Source organism: Panulirus ornatus, chromosome 11, assembly GCF_036320965.1.
Source record: "Panulirus ornatus isolate Po-2019 chromosome 11, ASM3632096v1, whole genome shotgun sequence".
Classification (NCBI taxonomy): Eukaryota; Metazoa; Arthropoda; class Malacostraca; order Decapoda; family Palinuridae; genus Panulirus; species Panulirus ornatus.
The window spans coordinates 49345788-49352372 of NC_092234.1; the positions used below are offsets into that span (position 1 = coordinate 49345788).

The window sequence follows — 6585 nt, forward strand, 5'->3', positions numbered from 1 at the left end:
TGCGGAAGCCTGCTGGAGTGGGGTGGGGGTGGGTGGTGGGTGTCGAGTGTTGCCATCTGGTGGTGGAGATGTGTACCTCTGTGGTGGTGTCCAGTCATGGGGGCTTTGTTGTCAGTTATGTTGGACACATAACCACCTCAGTATTCACCAAACGAGCGTTTTAAAGATTACACAGCTGTTTATCCGGCTCATAGCGTAAACAAAATGTACATTTGCAATATTTCCTGTTGTTTATTCTTTGTGTGTATATATGTATATTAATTATGTTCTGGTATTCATTCTACAAATATTATATGTATATATCAGATAATTCTGACAGCTGCCACACATTGTAATGGGGTATATAGTAACAAGTCTAGGATCCCATGTCTTACTGTTTTACGGAATAATGTGTTGATATTGAATTGAATATCCACCTGCATGTTGATAGACCTTACACGGGGAAGCAGGTCTGTAACTTGATGTTATAACTTGCCTTTGAATAGGTAAACTAATCACATACAGTCAACACAGCTACAGCGATAGGATGGCAAGCACAAGAAAGAGAGCGAGAGAGAGAGAGAGAGAGAGAGAGAGAGAGAGAGAGAGAGAGAGAGAGAGAGAGAGAGAGAGACTCTGTAAAGATATACAATATATTACTATAGTAATATGAAACCCTTTTATTTTGTATCAATTAATGATAACTGTAAATTCATAGCATGGTTGATTATATAATAATCTCATCATTCTTCTATTTTCCCTTTGTTATGTGAAAGAACTTAACAGCTACATGTTCAGAGCACAAGTTGTTTGCATCAGATATGTGCAATGGTTTGGTGTGGAGGAGTGAGGTAGAACAGCTGGAGATGATATCATTTTGTTCTTTATTATAATATATATATAAAAAGTGACGTGACCTCATTTTGGCAGGATGGTAGCGAAGATGAGGAGGAAGAGGAGGAGGCGTCGTCTGCTGCTGCTCCTCGGTCCGGCTCCACCAGCCACCGTAACAAGCCGCTTGACCCACATTCCTCCCGCCAGCCGGAGGTGTTGGCATGGCTCACTCACTCCCTCCCTCACCCGCACCCACACACCCCGCGCATCGTCATGGAGGGACACGCTGGTGAGTACTGCCTGCCCCTCTCTCTCTCTCTCTCTCTCTCTCTCTCTCTCTCTCTCTCTCTCTCTCGTTGATAATGACTCGCCTATACGAGGATGTGATGTGCCCTTTACGCCCTTTCATGACGGGCGAGGTACAGGGAGGGTGTTGGTGTGGTGTTCGACCACTCTGGCCCCCCCCTCAGGAAGATAAAAAGACGTATCCCACATTACAATATTGCCGGGGGACCCAAAACATTAGTCGACAGGATTTTTTATTTTGACTAGTTTATTTTATTATCTGGATTGATAAATAAGTGGTCGTAACTAACTGGTCATGAACAACACAAGTGACTCGAGTCTCCATTATTCTTAACGCTACCTCGCTGAGGCGGGAAATGGCGAATAGTATGAAAGAAAAGATATATATATATATATATATATATATATATATATATATATATATAGATAGATAGATAGATAGATAGATAGATAGATTGTAAGACTCGTATGTTTACTTAAGAATGAGACAACAGAAGCTCAGACGACTAGATAAGGAAAGCCAGGGTTGATAGATTAGAATTTTCCTTTCCTGTGTAGTTTAGCGTTGCTGGAACACTGTCATTAATAACGAACCATTGAGGTAAAAAAATGTATGACGACGTTAGGAATGTCCAAGATCGACATTTACATCCATAAAAGATTATAATAACAGTTGACATCATAATTACACGAACGCATGCAGCAATAGATCAAGTGTTACAGGTTGTTACAGTGTGTGTTACGGGTTGTGGGTTGGGATCATGTTTGCCCAGGTGGCCGGCCGTGGGACACACCCCAATTTTTTTTTTTATGCTGCCACGTCTTATCAAAATGGGGTCAACGCGAGAACGGTGGTAGAAATTTTACTAAATACAGTTCTTAAACCTTTGCTGTAACAACTGGAGCAGCTACAGTGGTGTTGTCTACGTGAGAAACACCCGATACAGCAGCATTCACTCTAATGACGGATTAGTAGAACAAAAAGAATACATTATACGTCGAAGAAAACAGTGGCATGATTTTATTTAAACTTGGCCATGGCCGGCCAGCCAGCTAGCGCGCACGCGCACTCAGACTCATAAATTGTGTGACCGTCATGTGGCAACACGTGACCGAGTTCCATTCCGTTTGGCCAATCAGGAAGTGACCAGACAGACGATAGCTTGACTGACATTGGCTTATTATTTTCGTTCTGAGACACACTTCAGTGATTTGACATGGGTTCATTTATTGACTAGTATGGTAATGTAACACTTTAAGTTATCTGTGATAATGAAATAAATGTCCAGTAGGATGCCGCTTGGAAATATATGATAATATATGGAGACGAGTTGTATTCAAAACCTGATAAATTGCTTATATATATATATATATATATATATATATATATATATATATATATATATATATATATATATTGGCGTTATCTAAAGTAACATTATTTGTTGATACATTGACCCCTGATTTCTGTTGGGATCTTGGGGGGGTCTATGTTATTTTAATCTGCTTTTGAAGTCGTATTCACAGACCAAATCCATTACAAGGTAGTGTTAGTTATTATAAATATGGACGATTATCATCGACGAAGTGACATTTCATGTAAGACTCGATATCAACATGTTGACTGTTACTTCAAGACATTAGAATTGGAATCGATAGAGAGCCTCATTAGATCGGGTTGGAGGCCAGCTAAATGGCGAGTAAGATTGGAATCCAAACCTCTAATGATCCCCTCTCCAAAAGTTTATTACCTATCCCACACTCGCTACAACAATGGCAGTAATTAAGTAGGTAAATTGAGTTATTACTTCTCGGGGAAACAGATGGTTGAGTAGTCGTTTGAAAGTTTCATGTTTGGTGAGAGAGAGAGAGAGAGAGAGAGAGAGAGAGAGAGAGAGAGAGAGAGAGAGAGAGAGAGAGAGAGAGGAATGAGGGTTGATCGAGTCTCCTAAACCAGCTGGCTATCCCCTGCCTCCTCGTGTTACACCCCCTCCCCCCCCGCGGGTGTAGTGGTGGGTGTAGAGCGCCGAGGTGCTGGGGGCCGCGTTAGGTGGTGAGCGCCAGCAGGTGATGGGCGTCCTCAGCGAGCTGGGTTGTGGCTCATTGTGCCAATATACGGTATAACGCCTCTCCTCCTCACCACCATCATCTCCTCCGCCACACCCTAATCCCATTCTCTCTCTCTCTCTCTCTCTCTCTCTCTCTCTCTCTCTCTCTCTCTCTCTCTCTCTCTCTCTCTCAAACCTCCCTATCCCTCCCCCGGGACACCCAGAGCCTATCTTCGCGTCCATAGCACCAAAGACCACATAACACTGACCTTAAAAAAAAAAAAAATAGCTTTGTTTCCCCATGGTTGACCCACACCTGGGCTGTCACGCACTCACGGTAAAAATATAATGAGCTGGTGTGTGTGTGTTTTGTGGTTGAGTGTACACACGCCACAGTGACGATGGGAGAGGCGTGTACACAACATTGGACATGCCGGCCACGCGCAGTCACGCAAATGTCGGCCAAAGATTTTCGTTACACTTTCCTGCGTCGTACACTACACCAGGAAGTTCAGGGAAAATGTGTTCCACAAACGAGATGTAATTTGGGCTTATCAATTATTATTTAGCTTTCTGAACCTCACAGCTTTAACTTTACAAACTTCTGAGGATACTTGTCGTTTACATATCTCATGTCCCCCTCAAATTGGACATTATTTTTTTTGCAATGAATATTGTATAGTTTTTCATTTGACTAGGCTTGTTGCAAGCGATGAATTTTGCTCATTTATGTATATATTTCCTGTGTCAAACACGGAAATGACTAGTTTGATTTTTTTGCTTGGCCGAAAATTGAAAATACTCTTCTCAAAGACGTAAAACATATAGTAGATTTCTACTAAATATAAAGAAAAAAAGTGGCGGTTATTTGTTCGAACCATATCAACATGGCGGGGGGTTCCTCTGGTCAGGTGGCGGGTGCTTGAGCACTCGGGCCCGCCCACAGCCAGGGAGGCCGGAAAGATATACATGACCATCCGTACCGTCGTACACACACCGACCAGGTGAATGAGGGGAGCTGGTCTGGGCCGCGCTGACTCACCAGTATGCAATATGGGGTCGTAATGCAACAGGGTGGGGGGGGGGGGGGGCAACACCACCAACGCAGTACAAACTTTTTCCCCAGATTTGACATGGGATATTTTGGAATGTTGAACGTCCCTCACTGTTTTCCTGTTTGAGAAATAAAGATAGGATTGTACGCTGATTAGATAAGTGTGTGTGTGTGTGTGTGTGTGTGTGTGTGTGTGTGTGTGTGTGTGTGTGTGACCCGTTACTCGTTGTAAAAACGTGTGTGTACATTATCAAGGTCTAGGTCGCCGCTGCCATCGTACGTTCAAGGTGTCAGTGTACGATGCCTCGCACAGATGCTCTAGCCAAGCTCTGATGTAGATCATTTCTTGTGCATTTTCTTTTTTTTTCCTTTTCTTTAATCACTGATGTGTCACTGCAGTTAAAAGATGATTGTGTGGGCGTCATCCGCTAACGGGAGTGATGGCTTCAGTGTTAACACGCAGACCCGCTAATAACATTGCTGGAGAATTTTGTACAGATTAACGTTTACAGTATTTTATTATCGTTCTGGTAACGGATAGACGAGCGGCCATCTCTGACATTTATGTGAAATACATCTTTTTTTCTTAGAGTGGATTGGGGGAAACAGCACGTCCAACCTGGGTTTGCATGCATTAACCAGCTGTAGATGCAAATTTCGCCTCATATTTTTTTTGTTGCTTGCTTGCATACAGTTCACAGGCACCGTGCATGCACTAGTTGACTGAGGTATGATAATGCACTGCTAAGCTGTACGGTACATTGGATCTCGGTCTTTTTGCTACGACGGGATGGGTACTGATGGGTGAGGAGGAGGAGGAGGCTCCTCAGCTCATCCACCCATGAGCCTCACCCACCCATCACCCCGGCTGAACACCACCATCACCCCACCCGTCGCCCATACCTTATCACCCCTTCCTTGTGTAGCCAGCCATACCGGCCGACACCCAACACCTCGCCTCAGTAGGCCATAGCCAGGGTGGAGCTGCCTGCCTGCCTCCCACAACGGTACTAGACACAGCTGCCTAGGGTGTGCACCTGTAGCAGCAGCAGCAAGACAGCGGTATGAGACACAGCTGCCTAGGGTGTGCACCAGCAGCAAGACAGCGGTATGAGACACAGCTGCCTAGGGTGTGGTGTGCAGCAGCAGCAAGACAGCGGTATCAGACACAGCTGCCTAGGGTGTGGTGTGCAGCAGCAGCAAGACAGCGGTATGAGACAGCTGCCTAGGGTAGGGTGTACAGCTGCAGCAAGACAGCGGTATGAGACACAGCTGCCTAGGGTAGGGTGTGCAGCTGCTGCAGCAACAGACAGCTGTACCAAACACATTACTGCGTAGGCTTTATTTATAACAACAGATAACCGTTGCCAGACACAGGTGCACATTTGGTGCTGTGCATAAACAACTGTACCAACCTGGGTTGTATATACCGCCGGTGTGTGTGTCCCCGACACACACACACACACACACAAACATACGTACGTGTACATTTGACAACTGAAAGGTACCCAACCCTGCCCCTAACATCTGCACGCGTCGCCCCACACGTGATGCCTTCTGCGAGCGAGCCTCTCTCTCTCTCTCTCTCTCTCTCTCTCTCTCTCTCTCTCTCTCTCTCTACCACTTGTGCCGTGGGTCATCGTCACGCTGGGTGTCTGTCTGTATGTCTGTCTGATTCAGTCTCTGTCTTCACTGATCTACCGTCACGCTAAAACAGAATTCACGTATAAAGTGATTTATTATGTATCAGGCATTCAAAAATAACTCGTAGAATTAACTATATATATATATATATATATATATATATATATATATATATATATATATATATATATATAGATGGATGGATAGATAGATGGATATAAATAGATAGGTTTGTCCCTTGTATCGAGGTTTAGTGTCAAAGGTCACGGGGGGTGGGGGAAGGTCAGTAGCCAAGGTCAGCTGCATGATGTGGTGTGACGTATAAACGTTTGTATTGTTAACACGTCTTTCCTCAAGGTGCATGACCACACTATATTATCTGAAGTTCACTACCTCGCTACCAAATAAATATAACAAAATATTCCTCGTATGTTAACGCATGACCTCCAGTGTATGACCTCAATCCTACGATGACCCGAGCTTGAGAATGTGCATGACTCTTGACCTCACGTCTTGGTTCGTGCCCTTTGCATGGCTACGCTGGGCATACTCATGACCCCGGGCTGCGTGGCTGTATGACCCTGTGCACATGACCTAGGGATGTATTGGGATGACTTCTCCTCCCATCCTTCTTGATCGCTGCATCTCCGCATTGGCCTTCACTTTTATAATGTCAGGGTTCGAATCCCATTATATTTAATCTGTGATTATCTGTCACTT

The 6585-nt window shown here is 44.4% G+C and overlaps 1 protein-coding gene and 1 long non-coding RNA gene across 2 annotated transcripts in view; one reads left to right on the top strand and one right to left on the bottom strand.

Annotated features, from left to right (window-relative positions):
* The window catches only part of LOC139751501 (uncharacterized), a 62334-nt gene that overhangs the window by 24825 nt on the left and 30924 nt on the right, over positions 1-6585 (top strand). Inside the window, exon 2 of the long non-coding RNA XR_011713353.1 lies at positions 910-1102. This is a non-coding gene — a long non-coding RNA (uncharacterized lncRNA). The remainder of the gene's footprint in view (positions 1-909; positions 1103-6585) is intronic.
* The window catches only part of LOC139751500 (uncharacterized), a 28837-nt gene that overhangs the window by 18830 nt on the left and 3422 nt on the right, over positions 1-6585 (bottom strand).